At 38.3% G+C, this 24,271-nt stretch overlaps 1 protein-coding gene across 2 annotated transcripts in view; it reads left to right on the plus strand.

Annotated features, from left to right (window-relative positions):
• Positions 1 to 24,271, plus strand: part of MEGF9 (multiple EGF like domains 9) — a 113,218-nt gene that overhangs the window by 2,412 nt on the left and 86,535 nt on the right. The gene's annotated exons all lie outside the window — the stretch shown is intronic.

The raw sequence follows: 24,271 nt of genomic DNA on the forward strand, positions 1-24,271 counted from the left end.
GAATTCCTGAACTCAAGTAATCCTCCTGCCTTGGCCTCCCAAACTTCGAGGATTTCAGGCATGATTCACTGCACCAGGCCTGCTGGGAAGATTAAATAAGTTAACACTTACTGTGTTTACAACAGTTCCTAGTGTAGAATAAGCTCCATGTGTGTTAGCTATGCTTATGACCAGGCCTGTGTGTGTGTGTGTGTGTGTGTGTGTGTGTGTGTGTGTATAGAAAGCATTTGAGAAAACTATTAGGGACTTGTGGTGATTTTTATTTGTTTTAGTAAAATATAATAGAAAAAGAATGAATTAGATTCTCTGGAGTTTTAAGCATACAGTAGCATTTAAGAAGAAAGATCACTTTGGTTAGTATCTGATACGTAGATCTGTGTAATTCATCTTATTTTACTTTTACTATTTTTATGTTGTTATTTTTCAACCACAGAGGTTACCCCTACTGGCAAAAAAATACAAACAACCAGAAGTCCACAAAGGAAAAAGGGAAAGTCACTCCTTCACTGCCTCCTAGTTTCAGTCAGTCCCTGGAGGTTACTACTGTTAGCAATTTGTCAGATCTTTTTCAACTGTTTTTGCTGGGCATATATGAACATACACACAGGGTATTTAAAAATAGATTTTAAAAAATCAAAATGGAATAATTCTCCACATGTTTTGCCACTTGTGGTATTCACTTAACTAGGTATCATGGACTTTAAAAAAAAATGTCAGTATCTAGGGCCTACTTTATTCTTTTTAATAGTTGCATTTTCCAGGGTAAGAATGTATCATAATTTATTTAACCAAGCCCTTATTTATGGACACTTAGATTGCTTCTAGGCTTCACTTTAAAAAGCACAGAGAGGAAGCAGCACAGAGTATTTTTGCTAAGTCCGTCATATATTTACTATATTCTCTAATACTTTCACTGGAGTTGCTTAGAATCCAATTCAATTTAAACTGCAGTAAAGCCGGATTGAAAAATATTTGTCATCTGAACTGTTCAAGGCTTTTGGTAATTTTCATGAACGAACATTATACTTACGTCTGTGGTAGTCTTTGGGTGAAAAATTTTTAGAAGGATGTCTAGTTTCGATAACTTTCCTGTGTTTTAAATATTAGGTAGTTTGTACTTCTCTGTGAATTCAGTCTGGATTGCCAGTATCTAGTTCTCAGCGGCTAAACTGACTTTACCATGATCTGATCAAGTATGGAGCATGGGCTCCAGTTTGCTTTAAACAGAAAACGTATCTCTTTGGCAGAAGGAAAACTTATAATTGAATTTGAGACAACTGGTTTGGCTTGCAAAGTTGGATTCCCTGGCATTTGAGAAGATGGTTGTACATACAGTATTTTTTAATTTCAACGTTCCTGTAAGAACTAAGTGCCATTGATAATATATTATTTGATTGGATAGGTCTTATAGATGCTTTTTGAATTAATAATAATTTCTTTCATGGAGATCTAGCTGAGAGCTCTTGCCTGCCCCTCAATTAGGACCCTTTTTTATTTACATGGACACTGATCTGCAAACTGAAACTAATTGCCCAGCAAGCAGGCACTTTTTCTCCCACAAACCCAGCAAAACATTCAGCTGATTGGTTGGCTGGGTAGGACTTTTTTTTCTTTTTTGAGACGGAGTTTCACTCCTGTTGCCCAGGCTGGAGTGCAGTGGCGCGATCTCGGCTCTCCACAAGCTCCGTCTGCCGGGTTCAAGCGATTCTCCTGCCCCAGCCTCCCGAGTAGCTGGGATTACAGGCATGAGCCACAAAGCCCAGCTAATTTTGTATTTTTAGTAGAGACAGGGTTTCTCCATGTTGGTCAGGCTGGTCTTGGGCTCCCGACCTCAGGTGATCCGCCCACCTTGGCCTCCCAAAGTGCTGGAATTACAGGTTGTGAGCCACAGCGCCTGGTCCTGGGTAGAACATTTTAAGCAGGGTGAAGAGAGATGCTGTGATACTAGAAGTAATAATAATCAGTAAGACACTGAGGTAATGACAGATGTTTGTTTGTTTGTTTGTTTTTGAGACGGAGTTTCGCTCTTGTTGCCCAGGCTAGAGTGCAGTGGGGCGATTTCGGCTCACTGCCATCTCTGCCTCCTGGGTTCAAGCGATTCTCCTGCCTCAGCTTCCTCAGTTGCTGGGATCACAGGTGCACACCACCATGCCCGCCTAGTTTTTGTATTTTTAGTAGAGATGGGGTTTCACCACGTTGGCCAGGCTGGTCTCGAACTTCTGACCTCAGGTTATCCTCCCACCTCAGTCTCCCAAAGTGCTGAGATTATAGGCAAGAGCCACCGCGGGCTGGCCCAAATGTTTGATTTTTAAAATTATGGACCCTTAGGGTTAGACAGGACTTTAAATGCCACTACTTCCTAATGTGACTCTACATTTGAAGAAATATTTCCATAGGCTTAGCTGAAATTTCTTCTTTTAGTTAACTGATTGATCTGGCTCTGCCTGTTGGGACCATGCAGAAAAAGTTGGCTGTCTCTGTGCCTTGACAACTCTTATAGATTTGGGGACAGGGATCATAATCCCTCTCAGTCTGGGCTAAATAACTTCAGCTCCTTCAACTGGTCTTTATGTGACATGTTTTCAAATTTTCTCACTATCTTGGTTACTTCTCTTATAGTTTTTTTGTTTTTTGTTTTGAGATGGAGTTCCACTCTGTTGCCCAGGCTGGAATGCAGTGGCGCCGTCTCAGCTCATTGCAACCTCCGCGTCATGGTTTCAGGCAATTCTCCTGCCTCAGCCTCCTGAGTAGCTGGAATTATAGTGCATGCCACCACGCCTGGCTACTTTTTGTATTTTTAGTAGAGACGGGATTTCACCATGTTGGGCAGGCTGGTCTGGAACTCCTGACCTCAAGTGATCCGCCTGAGCCTCCGAAAATACTGGGATTACAGGCATGAGCCACTGTGCCTGGCCCTCTTCTAGTCTTTTTCAGTCTTTCTGTGTCTCTCCCAAAATGTGGAACAGAGCTGAATATAATACTCCAGATGTGCTCTAACCAGCTTGTAGCAGAGAGGGCAGTTACCTCATTCCTTCTGGATGGGATACTGATGTTGGTGTGGTTAGTTCCTAATCACAGGAGCTTTTTGGCAGCCACATTATGTTGTTGACTCATTGAGCCCATTAAGATTGCTAAGGTCTATTAAAATTTATTTATTTTTAAATATGTGCTAGGTGAGTCTCCTTTCATTCTGGACTTGGAAATTCTTATAATTTTCTAAAGTATGATCTGAGACTTTACTAAATTTATAAGATTGATTGTGTTAAATTCAATTATCCTTTTAGATCCCAAGTTTGTCAGTGTACTCCACCCAGTTTATTTGCATTTACCTACAGGGTGTTCCTATAGACAGAGTCTATGGACAAGTTAGGGCAGATTATTCTTACCTCATAGGGAAGAGTGAATTTACAGATGATAAAACAATTTGGAAGGTAAAGGATAATAATTTAGATTAGTTTTGAAGGGTTTCTTTCAGCTCTAAAGTTCTGTGATGGTTTGGTCTGCATGATTCAAGGCATATTTATGCCACACAAAGAACCTTAATTATTTCTTTGTTATCTAAGTGATGAGAATAGACTTTGTTTAAGCAAGCCCTAGAATTTAGAACTTGAAAACTCTGACTACCGTGACATGTAAACAAAATATTACAGATGGATTATTTATTTTTGTTTGTTTGTTTGTTTGTTTTTTTTGGAGACGGAGTCTTGCTCTGTCACCAGGCTGGAGTGCAGTGGCACCATCTTGGATTGCTACAACCTCCGCCTCCCCGGTTCAAGCGATTCTCCTGCCTTAGCCTCCTGAGTAGCTGGGACTACAGGCCCTTGCCGCCACACCCAGCTAATTTATTTATTTCTTGTATTTTAGTAGAAAAGGGGTTTCACCATGTTGCCTAGGCTGGTCTCAAACTCCTGAGCTCAGGCAATCCTCCCACCTCGGCCTCCCAAAGTGCTAGGATCACAGGCATGAGCCACCACGCCCAGCCTGGTTTTTTTTTTTTTTTTTTTGAGACAGAGTCTCAGTTGCCCAGGCTGGAGTGCAGTGGCACCATCTTGGCTCACTGCAGCCTCCACGTCCCAGGTTCAAGCAATTCTCCCGTTTCATCCTCCTGAGTAGCTGGGACTACAGGCATGTGCCATCACACCCAACTAACTTACTTGTATTTTTAGTAGAGATGGGGTTTCACCATGTTGGTCAGGCTGGTCTTGAACTCCTGACGTCAGATGATCTGCCTGCCTCAGCTTCCCAAAGTGCTGGGATTACAGGTGTGAGCCACCGCGCCCTGCAAAGATGGATTATATTTGAAAAGAACATCCTGGAAATGTAGGACCTAGGAATATAGGACCCTTCTAACTGTACTGGGAAATGTTTCCCTCATCCTAATATTCTCTAATACTAGATTCAGGATCTTATTTACTTGTGTTTCTTTAAGAAGATGCCATTTATTTTAAGGAAATACAAACTGTCTAGGCTTCAAAGTTAACATAGACCCACAGTCTTTTATCTAAAACCTCTGGGTTGGATGTGTTTCAGAATTTAGATTTTTTCATTTTTTCATAAATACATTCCAGTGAATTGGGGGCAGCATCTTGTAATCAAACACATTAAGATATCTGCAGCAAAATGCACATATCTTTACACTAAGTGGGATAAATAAAGACTACCAGTAGCCTTTGCTCAGGTCAGGTTTTATTTGCATTTGCTCAGGTCAGGTTTTGTTGCCAAATGTATTCAGGGTAGGTCAGATATTTGCCACCAAATGAGTTACAGGAAAATTTGTAGTTTCACAGCTTCTGGTATTGAGCATCAGATTTGAGGGATTGTGGACTATTGTAATAGTAATTACAAACACACTATGTTCCTGGCACTGTTCTACGTGCCTTATGTATATTAAGTCATTTAATCTCCAAAACAGGAGCTACTGAGTTAGTTACTGTTATTATCCTCATTTTATAGATAAGGAAATTGAGTTCTGTAGAAGCCCAGCTCTGGCAGAACCTACATTCAAACCTAGTGGGTCTAGCTCCAGAATCCATATTATTGGCATTTAAAGAAACCAACTGTCTAGAAGAGTAGGAAACCATTTTGCTAAAAATAATTGGTCCTTAGATATTAATCTGGGAAAATTTCTACTCTTCCTTGGCTTTTAATGTGTTCGTTCCACTGTGTGCTATTCATTCATCTCCCCGAATTTTCTTTCTGTTTTGTTTTTGTTTTTGTTTTTTTGAGACAGGGTCTCACTCTGTCTCCCAGGCTGGAGTGCTGCAGCACGATCATGGCTCACTGCAGCCTCAACCTCCTGGGCTCAAATGATTCTCTCACCTCAACCTCCAGAGTAATTGGGACTGCAGGCATGCACCACCGCACCCAGCTGGTTTTTGTATTTTTAGTAGAGATGGGATTTTGCCATGTTGCCCAAGCTAGTCTGGAACTCCTGAACTCAAGCAATCCACCCACCTTGGCCTTCCAAAGTACTGGGATTACAGGTGTGAGCCACCGCGCCCAGCCACCTCCCTGAATTTTCTGTTTGACAATGTTTTACAATTGTTATATTAAATTGTAGCTCTTATTGTTTCATTAATTAGGTTCTAAGTTTCTCTGTGATGGAGAGATTTGTTTATATTTTTTGTGGGGCCCAGCCCAGGGACTTCTAAATTTATCATACCTTATGCCTGGCCTAAGTGCTGAAGTTTCTGTAGAAATTCCTTAGTCTGATTAGTTTCTGGAGCAGCATAAACTCCAGAACATTAGTTTCAAATCTTCTGAATTATGTCCCCAGGAAGCCTCCTGCCTAGTTGAAAATGTACACATTGATATAGTCTGACTAGGACTTTTTATCTTTATTTTTTTAAAAGACCCCTAAAATTAAAATGTGTGTAACTTTTCATCTTAGCATTTCTAAACGTGTATATTAACTTCCAGATGTTCTGGCACCCTTATAAAAAGAATGGAAGAAAAGTATTGCAGTGCTGTTTTTACTGATGAGTCAATTATGGGTGGAGAGAGTTCTGCTGTAGGGTACTTAATAGATCAGAAGAAAATAAAAATGTAAGACCTTGTTTAGCTGAAAGACAGTGTTAGATGATATTTTAAGTTATAAATAGCTTTAATCCTTGATTTTTGCCTTTATCTTGATTTTTGTGTGTTTTTTTTTTAGGTGTGATACAAAAATCCTTATTAGTAATATTGACAGTGTATTATAGGGACTGCTTCTTGATCACTTAGCCTTTTTTTCAAGTATACATTTTGATTCATCTATTTTTGACTAGAAATGACTACCCTGAATGCCCTGGTAACTTTAAAGGAGGATTTCTAAAAATGTGATGAAGAAGATACAGATTATGTCTGGACGCCTACGTTTGAATCATAGTAAAGGTTTACTTAAAGTAATTATCCTTTTGGGTGTATCTATGTGAGTACCTGTGATAAATTTGTATCAAAATAATCTCTCTCATAATATCACTGTTCTACAGATAATTATTGTCAGAAAAAGTCTTTCCCTATTATTTTGTCTTCATTGGAAAAAAAACCAAAAACAACCTTTCTTCCATTCTCCTTGCTCATTTTTTTTCAATTTAAAGTCTTCTATCTGTTCCTCTCACTCATATCTTTTATTTTTAGCCCCATCTATTCTTTCCATGATCTTTAAGGAACCAAATTACCCTCTCTGTTTAACAATTTACCACTTTGTCCTCCTTCAGTGCTTCCTCAAAGCCTAATTCTTCCAAGACATCTTTCTAGATGAACAAAAAGTCCTTGAAGATGTGTTAGTGTCAGCATGCATGGCGTTGAACAGTTTGCACTGAGAACAAAATCTGTCTTTCTCTGTGACTTTGACTTTTTTCCTATTGATTTGTTTTTAGTCTAATTTAGATTATGAAGCCTTCTTATTATGAAAATGTCATCATTTGTACCATATTCAGAACATGGTATTCTCTCTTTTTGGAAAAAAATGGAGAAAATATTTTCTTTTTTCGCTGGGGTCTTCTTTATTGTCCAACTTACACCCTCCCATCCCCTGCCACCTTCTTCTGAGGAACCATAAAGAAAAAACTTTCAAAACAGAAGTTATCTGGCTCTAAAAAAAAATTAAGTACTTTGAATAAGTAGCAAATTTATTTTCCTATTTATGAATAACATGAGCTGTTTTTGTTGGTAGGTGGTTTTGAGATGCATACCAGTATAATTAATTTGGTTAAGAAACAAATGTTTGATCTTTTGAATGACAGAATTTCCCCATTAGAAATATAATTAAAGTTAGTAGTGAACAGAGTGCCTTTAATATTAATAATTAACAAGTGTGCAGTGCACTATGGCTTACAAGGTGCTCTTAGAATGTCTAAGACCTTGCAATTCACATTTTGTTGATTTCTGCATATTATATTAATGAAAAGGGCTTATGTCCTCTGTTTGTACTCTTATTGGTGAATAGTGATCAAACCTTTATAGATTTTGGTGGGTTTCAGATTTGATATTTTGTATTTTAAACCATTGTCTTTTAAGTTGATTTTGTTAAGTATAAATCTTAGCTTGTTTAGCTGCCCATATTTATATGATGAATAAATGGTATTTGGAGAAGAGGACTGCTTGCTTTATATTTTCTTTCCTAAACACTATACAGGGCTGAATGTTGTGGAAAGAGTCCAGAAGTAACTGAAAGTAAATGGTGACAGAGGAAACAAGGTGAATTACAGAATTTGACTGGGAGGGCTCATGTGAATTTCATTTCTTTCTTTCTTTTTTTTTTTTTTTTGAGACGCAGTCTTGCTCTGTTGCCCAGGCTGTAATGCAGTGGCGCGATCTCAGCTCACTGCAACCTCTGCCTCCTGGGTTCTAGCAGTTCTCCTGCCTCAGCCTTCCTAGTAGCTGGGATTACAGGTGCCTGGCACCATGTCTAGCTAATTTTTGTATTTTTAGAAGAGGTGGGGTTTTGCCATTTTGGCCAGGTTGGTCTGCTGACCTCAAGTGATCTTCCCGCCTTGGCCGCCCAAAGTGCTGGGATTACAGGTGTGAGCCACTGTGCCTGGCCTGAATTTCATTTCTTTGTATTGAAATATTTACTTCTTTCCTAGTGTAAAAATGTCTTTGGAATTATCTTTTTTTTTTTTTTTTTTTAAGAAAGTCTCACTCTGTCTCCCAGGCTGGAGTGCAGTGGTGCCATCTCGGCTCACTGCAACCTCTGCCTCTTAGGTTCAAGTGACTCTTCTCCCTCAGCCTCCCAAGTAGCTGGGATTACAGGTACCCATCACCACTCCCAGCTAATTTTTGTATTTTTAGTGGAGATGGGGTTTCACCATATTGGCTAGGCTGGTCTCAAACTCCTGACCTTAGGTGATCCACCCCTCTCGGCCTCCCAAAGTGCTGGGATTACAGGCATGAGCCACTGCGCCTGGCCCAGAATCTCTTTGGAGTTATCTTAACCTGCTATTTCAGTTGTACTGCCTCAAATCAGTGTTTTAATAGCAAAGAGACTTACACTCTCACCTCTCATTTTTAATCTGATATTTAACACTTTGGCAGGAAAGGTAACTAATGTTAACTGAACACGTATTATATGCCTGATTACCTATAAGGATTTTTTTACTTACATCATGTCATTTAATTCTTAAACAATGCAGTAGTTAAATCTTATTAGCCTTACTTTATGACTGGCAAACACTGGGATTCAGAAAGTTAAAGCAGTTTGCTCAAGCCTGTCAGGCTTACAGACTCCATGAAGGCAGGACTTCTGTTTGTTTTGTTCACAATTATACCTCTGCTGTCCAGCCCAGATACAGTCTTAATAAATATTTAGTGTTGAATTAGTGAAAAAGAAGGAACAGTTTGTAGGTATACTGGACATGCAGTGTATTCTTGAGGAAAATAATGTAATCATGCCTTTCTCTTTAGTTTAGAAATGAACATTTCTCTCACTCATAGTAATATGAGGAATAATATGAGAACCTGCTTAGGGCAAGTGGAACTCCTTGAGATCTAGCTTATTATATTAATTATTCATTTTTTGTTATGTAACTTTTTCCCTTGTATTTTTCTTAAAGGAAGAACAACAGTGGATAAATGAACATTTGATGACTTTTGTAGAAAGGGTAGCCAAGTTGCAAAAGCTGAGCACTTGTCTGTAAGATGTGGGATCCTAAGTTCTTTCATTAGTTCTTTTACTAGTTCTCTATCTAGTAAAAGCAAGTAGTTTCATCTGTTAAATGAGTTAGACTAGATTTGTGATTTTTAAACAGTATTATTTGGGGACTTAGGGTTCCTCAGATGTGTTTGGGAACCATTATAGGGAGTGGAGAGGCCAACAGGTTTACTTCTGGACCTTTCACGCCCAACTCTCACCTCTCACCTCCACATCACCACCCACACTTACATCAGCTCTTCTCTCGTTTGGCTTATATTTTGGATTTGCCCTTTCAGTGAAGATTTTTGAAAGAGGAATTCTCCTACTCTCACATTTTATGCTAAATTTGGTAATTTATAAACTTACACTAAAATGTTTACATTATATTAAGTAGCAATATGCATAAAAGGAGAGAAATATACCAAAATAATAATTGGTTAAATCTAAGTAATGGGATTATGGGTAATTTTAATTATCTTCTTTGTGTTTTTCTGAATTTTTAAAGTTTTTTCAATGACTATATCCAATTCTAATTTTATAGTCTTAAAAATAAATGAATAACATTTAAAAATGAATAAAAAGTTTTGATAAGCTTGGTAAGTCTTTACTTATATAAGATCAAGTCAGATGATATTACCCAGGGCAACTTATAATTTCTGTCATTGACTAAGCAAGTTTGATCTATATCAGGGTATTTGTTTAAGTGAGTCAGGGTTTTGAAGAAAGGTAACTATTCCTGAGGGCTGACAAATCTTAAACATAGAGTAGGAATGACATATCTAAGATTTGGTGCCTTTAGGCAAAGTTTAACTGAGATCTTCAGCAGAGGCTGAAAATTGAGAGCTGGCTCTTTCTCCATTTCATTTTGTCTAGATAATTTTTTAATTAATTAAATTATTTATTTATTTATTTTTAGAGACAAAGTCTCGCTCTGTCGCCCAGGCTGGAGTGCAGTGGCATGATCTCGGCTCACTGCAAGCTCTGCCTCCCGGGTTCACGCCATTCTCCTGCCTTAGCCTCCCGAGTAGCTGGAACTACAGGCGCCCACCACCAAGCCTGGCTAATTTTTGTATTTTTAGTAGAGATGGGGTTTCAGCGTGTTAGCCAGGATGGTCTCAATCTCCTAACCTTGTGATCCACCTGCTCGGCCTCCCAAAGTGCTAGGATTACAGGCGTGAGCCACCGTGTCCCGCCTTGTCTAGGTAATTTAAAGCATGCACTTTAACGTTACCTAAAGTAGCTTTTTGAAATCGATCTTGTTTAGATTGTGCAAAATTTGAATTCATGGCATTGTTCATAGTCTTTATCAATATATTTGATTATTTCTTCCTTAAAGTTACTGAGCCCCCAAAAGTTTGGTTTCAGTCTGTCCATATGTTTTCCAATTAGATCAGATGGGATTGCTGTTATACTGGTAATATAACAGCTGTTCTATATGATACCTCACCAGGGAGACAGCTAAGCTCTAAGGGAAGGGGAAATTTATTCATTTGGAAAAAGGAATGCATTCTGCCTACTCACAGGGAAAGTGATAAGGAGTAGGAATGTTGTCAACCTGGCTGGAGAATGTTAAATAACCTTTATTTACTAAATATTAGACCCTTTAGATAACTGAGTCTGAAAACTTATTTCAGTCTTGCATGCTTCCAAGAAACTGGCGTATTATCACAGATCTTATTAGATTTTTATCATTTATTTTTTAATAATCTAGTGCTTTTACTTTATGTGAGCAAAAGGAAGAGATGAGAAGTAGTAGTGTTGTTAACTACAAGGAGGATATCATATTTCCTACTCCTTTTTAAATTTGGAATTTTTTTTCTTTTTCTTGAGACAGGGTTGTACTCTGTCACCCAGCCTGGAATGCAATGGCGTGATTGTGCTCACTGTAGCCTTGACCTCCTGGGTTCAAGTGATCGTCTCACCTCAGCCTCCCAAGTAGCTGGGACTACAGGCATGCGCCACCACGCCTGGCTAATTTTTTGTAAACATTAATTTCTTCCTTTTTTTTTTTGTAGAGACAGGGTTTCACCACGTTGCCCAGGCTAGTCTCAAATTCCTGGGCTCAAGCGATCAGCCCACCTCATTCTTTGGTTTTGAGATTACAGGCGTGAACCACTGTGCCTGGCCTGGAAATGGTCTTTAAAGATAAAATTTCTTTAAAAATATTCTAGGAAAAGTTTAGATGTTATTCACCCTGAAGGAAATTGGATAACTTGAATAGGTTTTTAGATTCTCTTAAGTCCTATTAATCATTATAGGGATCAGGAAGAGTTATTGGAAATAATGGGGGGAAAGGACTTGCTTTCCAATATATTTATCCTGTTGTGTTTATTGAGTCTTGATGAGAGGAAGGCATTGGACTTTTTCCAGTGTAGATTTTTCTGTGATTTTATATTTATTGTAATCCTAGAGTGTGTTTTATCCGTTCTATATGAATAGCACTAAGAGTATAGTCCCACCATCTATTGATGTTGTGTGGGTTATTGAGTAGTGATAAAGTGTACCAAAAACCCAAAGCAATCTAGCTATTGTGTATTATTATACTAAATTGTTGGTGTATTGCCTGCAAACCTATCCTGTTCAACTGGTTTTAGTTTTTAAGTTACTTTGTTGCTTCAACTTGTCCACAAAGGCAGGGCTGGAAGGTCCAGCTAATCAGTGGAATTGAAGTCAGAAGAACTAAATTGTAGTCTTTCTATTCACTTTTTGAGTTATTGAATACATTTTTTGATGACTCTATGACTTAGTTTCCCAGTCTATAAAATGAAACTTAATTCTAGTCACCAGTGGTTTTTGAGAAGTAACACATGTAAACTACTTTTGACTTTCTCAGACATAAAGGCTTTAATATTCTTTCCAGATTACATGGTTTATATTAGCTTATAATATAATGTGATCAAGATAGCTTTGATTAAACACAACAAAGAAATAAACACATGCATTTATATGTGGCTTCTTTACACAAAATATATTTTTATGCTATTTTGTAGTTGACATATTTGTATAATTTAAAAATTATGGTATTTTCCAAAGGTTTGGGGTCCTTTAGTATTATTTTTCTTCCCCACTACCTTGAGAAAACAAAATAATCTTTATCTCATATTAAACTCACAACATACATAAGTTGTGCTTTATGTAACATTATTTTTGGTTGATCTGTTTAGAATGGATTCTACTTACTTTTGTTTGTTTGTTTTTTTAAGAAACAAGGTCTCACTCTTTCACCCAGGTTGGAGTACAGTAGTGTGATTGTAGCTTACTGCAGCCTCGAACTCCTGGGCTCAGGTGATCCTCCTATATCAGCCTCCTGAGTAGTTGGGACTACAGGCATGTGCCACCATGCTCAGCTAATTAAAAAAAAAAAGATTGTAGACATGGGGTCTCACTATATTGTCCAGGCTGGTATTAAACTCCTGGCTTCAAGCAGTCTTCCCACCACAGCCTCACAAAGTGTTGGCATTACAGGTGTGAGCCACTGCACCTGGCCAGTTTTTTTACAATTATAAAAATAATCGATGTTCATTTTCTACAATGTTTATTGTAGAAAACATAAATGTGAAAACAGAACATGAACCCAGAGATAACTAAAAGTAATTATTTAGTGGTAACTATGGAATATTTTTAACATCAATATTTTTAACCCCCTCCCTGCCATTGAGATAATTCTGTTTGGAAGTATTGCTTTGAAACCGCTCTTTAACGTATTTGAAACATTTTAATGTTTTGAAGTGGGACATCTTTCAAATGGAAATGAAAGTAGTACTGTTGGTACTATTTCTGTTATTTAAATTATCAAACTTTAAGTGCTTACTATGTTCAATTTACTATGTTAGGTATCTTAATAGAGAAAAAAGCTGTCCCATAAAGCTTTTTTAAAATCACTGATTGAGTTTAATATTTTATTACTGCATATATTGCTTCATTTCTCACAATAATAAATGAGATCACTTACTTGTTGTGAAAACAGAGGTGCAAGTAGGATTTAACACTGTTCTGAAGAGAAATATAAGACAGATCAAAATGTGAAAAAATTCACCACATTTAAATTATTTGTCATGTCACCAAAAAGAACGTAAATCTATTTTGATCTAAGACTCCATATGATGCTTTACTCGAGACTTGGTACTCCTTGACAGAATCAAGTCAGTGACTGTTTTTCTTGTGTCTGCTCCAGCACAGACATGATTTGTCTTTGGTTCACGTGGCCCCCGAAAGCCCAAAGCAGCCTGGAACAAAGCCAGGCATTTGGTATTTTTCAGTACTGTGGTGAGAGAAGACAAGGTACCCATCTGCCTGGCTTGTGCATTGCCAAAAGGCCTAGGTGCTACCCTAAAGAATATGCCAGAGAATAACTCTGGCCTTTAGGAAACTGGTAATGATTACTCTTCTCTGAATTTTGAACTTTGAAATCCAAGCAGTAATGAATCATAGTGTTATTGAGAGAGGATTAAATTGATCAATGCATGCAAAACCCTTAATTCAGCAGTGCTTAACAACCAGCACATACATTAATCATCAGCACATAGTAAACACTCAAAACAGTTTTTGAAAAGCAGGGATTTTTCAAAGACAGCAGTAGAACTTTGTTAATTCTAGATTAATTAATTTACCGACTTCTATCATATAATCCGTAGACTGGTAACACGTTGGTAATCAGAAATACTTGCATATCAACTCTCTAATAGGTGGTTCTAAGATGGAGGGTAGGAACAATATGCTTGAGGCAAAGGCTACCTCCTATCCTTCCAGAATGGCCCAGGTCAAGCTAGAATTATCCTGTGTCATGTTGCCAGATACAACAGTAATGATACTGCTCAGAACTGGACTAAATGGAAGACATTTTAAAAAGGCAAATGCAAAGATGGGAATCCCCAAAACAGCCATTGTCCAGTGGGTATATACTCCTTGGGATCTTATGTAGGCCCTAGCTACAAATGACCTAGTAAAGTAAAAATAAAATTGGGCTATAGAAAGATGTGACCACTCAGTTTTATGTTGGTAGCACATTGATATATACCTATTATAACCTATTAAAACTTATACTTTCTAACCTTACATAGTTGCATACAGGTGCAAGTCACATAATCTTCTTGGGCTTCTATACTATCTTCTGAAACATGAGTATAATAGTAACCTACCAAATAAGGTTCTTGGGTGTTGGGCCTAGAATTCAAAACTAGCCCTCTGACTCAAATCTGTGCCCCTTTTTTCCTTTGATGAAACTGTGCTACATTGCCAAAGCAGATGGGAGTAGCAGAAAATGAAGTAAAGCATTTAGTAGTTACAGAGCACATTTTGGGTTCTGTTTTTTTTTTTTTTACCTCCCCTATCCTCCTCCAGCAAACTCATACATTTTCTCTCTCAGCGCTGGTTCTGAGATGTACACAGTGATCCAGGTTTGCTTTCAGTAGCTACTGTGAAAATCAAAATTAGATCAAAGAGTGTTTCTTGAAGGCAGATATGGGTGAGGCGTGGAGGTTGGGAGAGGAGATAATGGTGGAAATTAAATGAGGGTAAGCAGGTAGAAAAGCATGCAAATATAAAGCAGAACTGAATAGTAACTATGTGATTGTCTATTCAGCACAAAGAGGATTGGTGCTAACAAGAGACAATGTAATGCTTATCAGCATTTAGCAATAATACCACATACTGTGAAATGGTAGTATTGATTGTTTGTGACTTGACAATAAAACCTTTCATCTTTAACATAATATGGACTCTAGACGAAGATGCTAATGCATAACAATATTTTGTAAAAAAAAAAAAAAAAAAGCAGGTGACATTCGATTATATAAAAGTCATAGAATAGGCTGGGTGCGGTGGCTCATGCCTGTAATCCCAGCACTTTGTGAGGCTGAGAGGACCAGATCACTTGAGCCCAGAAGTTTGAGACCCGCCCGGGCAACATGGTGAAAATCCTTCTCTACAAAAAATGCAAAAACTAGCTGGGTATAGTGGCTTGCGCCTGTAGTCCCAGCTACTTGGGATGCTGAGGTGGGAGGATTGCTTGTGCCCAGGAGGCAGAGGTTGCAGTGAGCCAAGATCATCCCACTGTACTCCAGCCTGGGTGACAGAGTGAGACCCTGTCTTCAAAAAAAGAAAGAAAGGTCATAGAATATCAGACTTGCAAATGTGATTCATACTCTGCCATTCATTTCAGGGTGCATTCCCCTTCCCTATTTTTTTTTTTTTTGAGACGGAGTCTCGCTCTGTCGCCCAGGCTGGAGTGCAGTGGCCGGATCTCAGCTCACTGCAAGCTCTGCCTCCCGGGTTTACGCCATTCTCCTGCCTCAGCCTCCCGAGTAGCTGGGACTACAGGCGCCCACCACCTCGCCCGGCTAGTTTTTTGTATTTTTATTAGAGACGGGGTTTCACCATGTTAGCCAGGATGGTCTCGATCTCCTGACCTTGTAATCCACCCGTCTCGGCCTCCCAAAGTGCTGGGATTACAGGCTTGAGCCACCGCGCCCGGCCTCCCTTTCCCTATTTTGTAAACTTCCCTCCTTACTCAAAGGTTAGTTATCTCTCAGATGAGACAAAGGAGCAGCTGTTATTCAACTCTAGACCCGACCTCATTTAATCTAGTTGGAAAACATATTGACAGATGATATGCAAAATTTTGGAGGATTTATGTTTATTAGAAAAAATGAAATAGCTTCAGTTTGGTATCCATACTGAACAATAACAATAATATTACATCCTACAGGTACATAAGTATAGTGGTCAGATCATACTATACAACTACAGATGTGGAGAATACACATATAATGCAAAACCTAATCATACTTGCCTAGTTAGTCATTTAATATAGTATTTATGTTTCACTATACTTGTCTTATTACTCACTATTAAAGTGAGCCCAGCCCATACAACTCAAGTTCTTTGGTATGATTTAAAACTCCAAGATGTCTGCCATCCTCATTTCCTGTACTCTTCCCCTTGTGCTTTAAACTCTAGCAGACTCAAATGGCTTATATTTTCCTTCAAGTACTATGCTTATGTTCATTATCATTATTAATAAAGCAATCATCTGTGGTCTTACTCTTTGTCAGATACTAAAAGCGTTAAATGAATTTCCATGACCTCATTTAATTACCAAAAGAACCTAATAAAAAATTTGTATTATTATCCCCACTCTACTAAGCAGGAATTGAGGTTTTGAGAGTTTAAATACACAAAGCAGGGTTTCATAGCTAGTACAATGTAGAACCTTGATTCAAATTCAGATCTGTTTAGCTTTAGAGCTGCCTATCCTAATCACTAAGTTAACTAGACTCTCCTTGTTTTGCATATGCTGTTCCCTCTACCTGGGATGCCCTACTCTTCAGTTTCAATAGGGGTCTTAATTCTAAGCAATAGAAATCATTTATTGATTCAATTAGGATTGAAATTTTTTAAAAGGATATTGAGGAGTTCACACAATCTCCAGAGGTACCAAATTCAGGCCATGGAGTTAGAGGTAATAGTCAATTTTGTCCATTGAATATATTATGCCACTGACATCACCACTCACACTGCTAACCTTGGGTACTGGATGTTAGAACAAGTGCTACTGCCACTTATCATGCTCCATCCATCTCCCTGTTTGCCACCAGAGAGAGGGCCTCCTGTTCATTCCTTTGAATCGTTAGTTTCTAATTCCAAGCCAGGTAAAGGTGCATCTGATTGTTGGAACCTCAATGACTGGCCCATGGCCTGGCTGCAGGGAAGGCCAGGAAAACAAGAATCTGACATTATGAACCTGTGTGATGGGGTATCAAGCCTTAAAATATGGAGAATTCCTCCAAATAGGAAGGGATCCTGAGAATGGTGAGAAATTATACTATGATACTAGGCTGCCAGAAAGAATGACACATGTCTACCCACACCGTTTCTTTGGCTACCTGCAAACTTATTTGTCCTTTAAAAACATCCTTGCAGTCTCCTATTATAACTTATACTTTCTAACATTACATCATTTTTGATTACTTGTTTTTTTTTTCTTTTTTGAGATGGAGTCTTGCGCTGTCACCCAGACTGGGGTGCAGTGGTGTGATCTTTGCTCACTGCAACCTCCACCTCCCAGATTCAAGCGATTCTCCTGCCTCAGCCTCCTGAGTAACTGGGATTACAGGCACCCGCCACCACTCCTAGCTAATTTTTTGTATTTTTAGTAGAGACGGGGTTTCACCATTTTGACCAGGCTGCTCTTGAACTCCTGACCTCATGATTTGCCCACCTCGGCCTCCCAAAGTGCTGGGATTACAGGCGTGAGCTACCGCGTCCGGCCTTTTGATTACTTGCTTTTTAAGGACTCTTAAGTATTACTTGTCTATGTAACTGACTCCTCTATACCTTTTCTCAAGTAGGCTGTAGGCTATGTCTTATTGATGTTGGTACTCCCTAACATGTACATAGGATAGTGTTCAGCATGTAGTAAATACTAAATAAATGATTGAACAGCATTAGTGCATAAATTGTCCCTACTCACCACTAGCACTAGAATGTAAGGTCCATAACAGGCAGGGGTTTTTGTCTTTGTCTCTCTCTCTCTCTCTCTTTTAAACCACCATATGGCCAGCACCTAGATTAATTCCCAGCATGTGGTAGGTCTGTGGTAAATATTTGTTAATGAATACTCCTAAATAGTAAATTATTTATCTCTGGGAGTGATGCTGTCAAAAAGGCCTTTGAATGTGAATGGGAAATTCAAAGCACTATATTATAATATACAACTAGACCACAAACAGTGAGGACAGAAACTGCGTTATTCATCTTTGGTTACCTCTTGTTCCTATCCAGAAACATACAGAAAAGGGCAATTTGAAATTCTTTCCTAGACCTACCATGATAGTCACTATCCTCAAAAATTGACTGAAGTACCTACCATACCTGCTAAACATGAAACATTCTTTTTGGTCTCCTTTTGTATGTAACCAGTTGTATCCTGAGATTGCATCTACTCTGGGAAGAAAAGGCTGTTGGGCAAACTGTCTTGTACTTATGTTTAAAAAAGTAGAATAACCTAGGGCAGTAGCATCTCACTTTGAAGAAATGAAGAAGTGGAGGTCCATAATTGTGAAATGATTCATATAAATGTAAAATACTTAGAATTCCTGGCATAAATTGGCCTTCTAAATATTAGCTGTACTTTTTATTGTATATTGAAAACTTAGTATTTCAGACTTTTTACTTCACTGCTTCCAGTCCTTTTAAATTCATTACCTGTAATCCTCTCAATTCTGTTGATAAACAGTGTTACCCTAGTTTACAAATAAAGAACCTGAATCTAAGATGAGGTTGTTTGCCCAAAGGTTACACAGCTGAGAAGTGCTATTTGGCTGGGATTCAAACGCAGATCTATCTTATTTTTTAAGCTCTTTCTAGCATGACAAAATAACATGCTAAATGTAGGTTGAGTTTAATGTGTTCTATTATATCCTTCTAACCACTGTTAGTTTTAATACATCTTTTGCCCCCGCCACGTTTGCTTCTCTTTTCTGATTTGTAGTCATTATTTTACTCTCCATGTCATAAATTTGTTTACTACTCTCTTCAGTTTGTCTCCTGATTCTTCGGAGTAGAAAGTATACATTTTACCCAAAAGAAAAAGCACACCCTTACATACTGCTCTGTCCATTTTACTTTTGCCTTTATTTTTTTGTTAGCCTAATTCATTTGTACAGTGGATTGGTTTCCAGAGGGAAGACTTGGATATCTATTATGAGTCAGATGAGTAAACTTATACATTAGCCAGGATGACATTTAAGGGCTAATAGCGTACATCCCCAAACTAAGAGTCATTTTAGCCAGTGTAAAAGATGAAACACAAGTTGGTCAGAAATAGAGACAATAGCAAGTAATGATATTGAGTTGCTACAAATGCTTTGCAACCTAGTAATGTACTTCTTTGTGTATCAATTATTTTTAACTTGTGCATAATACTGAAAAATTCCAAATGGATTCCAGACATTTATTGCAAACCAAAAATTTACTGAAACTTGCTGTTTTAGAGAATTATTTTTCTTAGCATATGGTCTTTCTTGTTCATAGCAAGCCTTTTAACAGCTTATCAGAATGTAAGCATTTCTCTTTGCTGTATTTCTTTTAGTTGATGATCTTGTGTAATAGGGCACTCATTTAGAAATATACACACTTAAAATCAATGTTTAAATGGTCTTCAGGGACTAAAGCCACAAGCAGCAGGATGCTGTTGCTGTTGCATTCTGTTTCCTTATTGCTTAACCAATCTGCAATGGTGTCGTCCTCTTTTTCCTTCTTCTTGTTCTTTTTTTTTTTTTGGTTAACCAGACCAAATTTCAGATCCTCTTTATTTTTTCTTGCCATGCTCAAATTGGTCTTTAACAATGCTTCACTAAAGTGCTTCTGTTTGACTTTACATTTATTTAAGTAATAAAGAAAAGGGTGTGCTTTTATCAAGTTTACACTGGGCTTTCTGTTATACAAAATAAGGTTCTTTTACATTCATCAGATCTTTGTTCATCACCCACTGTGCACCTAGCTGGGCTAGATAGATACTGGAAAGACAAATAAGACCTGGTTTCTGTCATTGAGAACACAGCGAAGGATATAGAAAATTAGACTACAGAATGGTAAGTTCTATCATAGTGGTATGTACTACAGAAGCAGAGAGAGGACTCCTTACCCAGACTTTTAGGGGATGAAGGACAATGTCAGGAAAGGCTTTCTGAGGGAAGTTTTATCTGAGCTGAGTCTTGAGAACAAACAGGAATTATTCAGGTAGAAGAGGGGGAGGACACTGTAGGAAGAGGAAACAGCAGCATGTTGAAAAAGTACAGAGGTAAGAGAGCACATACATGGCCCATTTAGGGAACCAAAGTCCTGAGTGGCTCGAGTAGGGGAGGAAAAGATACATGAAAGTGGAACAGAGAATGAAGAGATTTGAGGCTGGGATGGTCCAAAGTTGCCAGATCATGACGTGTTCTCCATGTCATGCTCAGAAATGTATTCTAAGAGCCATGAAGAAGTATAAGCCAGGAAGTGACATGATGAGATTTGTGTTTGGAAAGATCAGTCTAGAAACTGCAACATACTTCTGTAAGCGCAAATGATCATCAGCAAAGATAATTAGAGGGCACTTATTGTCTCTTTAAATCTTTTCCATCATTAATTTTGGATTAAATGCTAGATAACATAATAATAGAGGGTTTATGAGTGAGTTTCCTGTCTTCTGTTATTAAGCAAACATTTGAAACCTATTTTGCTTGTTGGTATAATACATAGACTTAGATAATTAAAATTAGAGACTTGACAAAGCTACCAATTGGTGCTGGACCTCCTGATGGATCTGGTGTTAGGTTAAACAAACGTAAGTGCCTTTTGTGTGCCAGGCAGTGTGCTAGGAACTGAAGAGAGAATGGCAAATGACTTGGGCATTCACAATCTAGTGGAGAGACAGATTCATACACGAATGCAAGTGCTCTAGAATACTTACGTATTAGCTTCCTTAATGTACATTTTCACTTTCAGTCCTTACCTTAAACTTAAGTATGGATGAGGAAACCGAAGATAAGAAGTATTTAACTTACTCAAGGTCATGTAATAATGAGTGGTAAATAGGCACGATTCAGTATTCAAAGTACCTAACTCAATTTTTTCCATGCCATATTGTACTGCTTCTCTTGACGAGGCAATGCATATATACTTTTGAGCCTGAAGTAGTTTTCTTCCTCTCTTTTCTTAGTTCTTTCTAATGCTACCCAAACCAGTAATGTTCAGCCTTGAAGTATCCAGTCATTGTTGGTTAAAAGTGCAGGCTCTGAAGTCAGGTTGTCTGGATTCCAATCCCAGCTCCATCTCTTGCTCCCTGTCTGTCAGCCTACATCATAGAATTAGGAGATGATGTCGGTAAAGCACTTAAAACAGTGAAAGCACAGGGAAAGAATTCAATTGATGTTACCTAAAATTGTCATTGGAATAGCAATTCATCTACTTTCCAAACATTCAGGAAATTTTAATAAAATGCATTTAAACTATCCAACTTTATTGAAGTTAATCTTGGTAAAGAGCTTTTGCCTCGTGTGCATATTTGAAATCTGACTTCTTGTTCAGGGCATCAGTGACCTGTGGCAAAGATGCCCCAAAAATATCTAGGAAAATGTGCCTGTGAGAGTAACATAAAGATACTTAAAAACTTTTGTATTATGGAAAATTTTGAATATATACCAAAATTAACAGAGTAGGGTTTTGACCTTTCTCATATCTCTCACCCACCTGCACAACCAACTATCACTCCATGGCCAGTCCTGCCTCATCCACACCCCTATCCATTTATGTTGCTAAAGCTAAATCTAGAGACTTGATTGATTGATCATTTTTTGAGAGAAGTAATGAAAAATGGTGGCTTTTTTGTTGTTATTATTTCTGGCATTGTTAAATACCTAGTAGCCCAACTGAGGATGAAAACTTGCAATGTAAGTACTCCTGGAATTGTTTGGGTAGGGTAGGATACAGATTATTACCCAGTTTCTACATGTGAAGAAACTATGACTCAAAGAAATTCTTATCAATGGTCATATTAGCTACAAACAACTTGTGCTAAAATTTGTCATTGGAACCATGCTCATTCCATAAATATTTATTGAGTTCAATAAAATATTTCTTTTTAAATGTCTATGGCCAAAATTATGTTTATAACAAGGGCATTTTTATTTTGATCACCTAATTTCTTCTTTTATTACGTTAGAATTTAAAGTACTTCCCTTCTCCTCTGTCCTATCCTAATTCTTAGCTAGTAGAGTGACTTTAGGGATAATACAGAGGAAATTTTGGTCTCCAGCAGAGGGTCAGTTGCAACTATGAAAACAACTCAGGCAAATGGTCTATTGATAGTGGAACTTTTCATTATAAAAAGTTCTTTTCAAATTCCAGGATATTGGTTGCTTGGTCACTGAAGAGTCTGTACTACCATTCAATAGCACCCTGGGTGTCTGAGCAGACCTGGTTAGGAATGTACTGCTCATTTTGAATGAAATAAATAAAAAGGATAGAGAAGCTGCCCCAAGCATTGCCAAACATTCTACATCTGATGTATCGTTGATACAAAACGTAAGTCTTTTAGAGTATACCCTAAAATACAAATAGTTTTCATTTTGAATGTTGCCATCTTTGACTATAGCCACATATCCTTTAATATATACGCACACATACACTGACTCCAGGGCATTGATGAAAGTTCATTGCTTTCTTGGTCTCTGGGTGAGTAAAGTTGCTTTAATATGTCAGGTTTGATTTTGTCAACAAAATACCCCAGTGTACCTACCTTCTTTATTCCCATTCTTTAATTTTTATGTCCTTGGACCTCATAATTTCCCCAAAGTTTTGTGTGCCGTTCCCTCAACAGCAGAAGTAATAGTACTTGATGAAGTATGACTTCGATATTAGTTTAGTTATATATCGGGTATGTTTATTCCCCTGGGCTTTCCAACTGAGGGAGCCCAGCATGAACTCCTACTTTGGAAAATATCTGAGTGGGCAGACCCATTTGCCACATTACCCTCATTGTCTGTCTTTGTTTATTCAGCTGAAAAGCAAGTACTTGCCTCTTACACAGCCAGTCATGAATCTTAGAGTCTCAGAAGCTGTTAAAACGGGTAGAAAAATTGTTATGGGAAGGGAGAGGATGAAAATTGTTATCAGGTATTGACATAATGTGCAAGTAAAGGTGCTCTTTTAGAGAAGAGCATAATGACTTCAGGTGGTTATAAAGCACAACTCGGGCAACATTTTTATGGGCCTAGTTTATTAGGGTCTTTGATTTTTATGCAATTCTCCTACCTTGTGGGTAAGAGACAATGATAATTCATTGGCACACATGATTCATTTTTACTACAATAGGGGAAAAACTAGGTTTTTAGGATATTAGCATACCATCTGGTGCACAGGTAATGATAAATATCCTGTGGTCATAACAACATGCACATGCTCTTGGCATTTATTTTTCTGGCTATCTTCATCTTTCAATTGGATTTTTTTTAGCAGGCTGCTAAAAAGTCTCTTTGCATTCATTCTTTCCCTGGTCCATTTTCACACTGTAGCCAGAATTATGTTTCTTTTTTTTTTTTTTTTTTTTTTTTTTGAGACGGAGTCTCGCTCTGTTGCCCAGGCTGGAGTGCAGTGGCCGGATCTCAGCTCACTGCAAGCTCCGTCTCCCAGGTTTACGCCATTCTTCTGCCTCAGCCTCCCGTGTAGCTGGGACTACAGGCGCCCACCACCTCGCCCGGCTAGTTTTTTGTATCTTTTAGTAGAGATGGGGTTTCACGTGTTAGCCAGGATGGTCTCGATCTCCTGACCTCGTGATCCGCCCGTCTCGGCCTCCCAAAGTGCTGGGATTACAGGCTTGAGCCACCACGCCTGACCACCTGTCACCACTTCTGACCCCATTCTGTGTCCCAGCCAAAATGCACTTTTTCCAGTTCTCTGTAGTACTGTGCTCTCTTTTGCCTCTATGTTGTTACACATGCTGCTCCTTACCTTGGGGATACTCCTCTCCTCCACCCTTAGCTTAGCTATAACTCCTCATTCTTCATGTCCAAGCTTCCTCTACGAAGTCTGGATTAGGTGGTTCTCCATGTGCAAACACACACACCATAATGCTCTATTCATATTTCTGTTTCAGTACTTATCACACGATATTGCTTCTTTGTTTTTCTCTCTGCTATAAGACATTAAGCTGTATGAGAACAATGACCATGTTCTGTCTTTCTCATTATTGTATCTTTAGCACCTAGAAATTGTAGTCTGTATTTCTGGCATAACAGTAGTTTGTTGATGATTGAACCAGTGATTCATGTGCTTTGCCAGGAATCTTTTCTCTAGAAACCTCAGAGAAGAATTACAGTTCTCTGGTTTTGTGCTCTTCATATTTTCCTCTCTATCTTCTATTCATATTAATTCAATTATCAACAGAACATTGCTTTGAACGTTTTAAACCTCTATACCTTGCCCAGAAGCACGTGTAAAGAACATGCAAAATGAAAAGCTCCTGCATATACTTACTATATGCTTCCTATGTCCATCCTATCTAAAACTGCACTCCCACAACACACATGTAGTTACTCCCCACTACCATCCTCCCTTGTCTCCCTTTCCTGCTGTTTTTCCTCCTTAGGATTTAACTACCTTCTAACACACTAA

This window comes from Macaca fascicularis, chromosome 15 (assembly GCF_037993035.2).
Source record: "Macaca fascicularis isolate 582-1 chromosome 15, T2T-MFA8v1.1".
In the NCBI taxonomy this organism is placed as follows: Eukaryota; Metazoa; Chordata; class Mammalia; order Primates; family Cercopithecidae; genus Macaca; species Macaca fascicularis.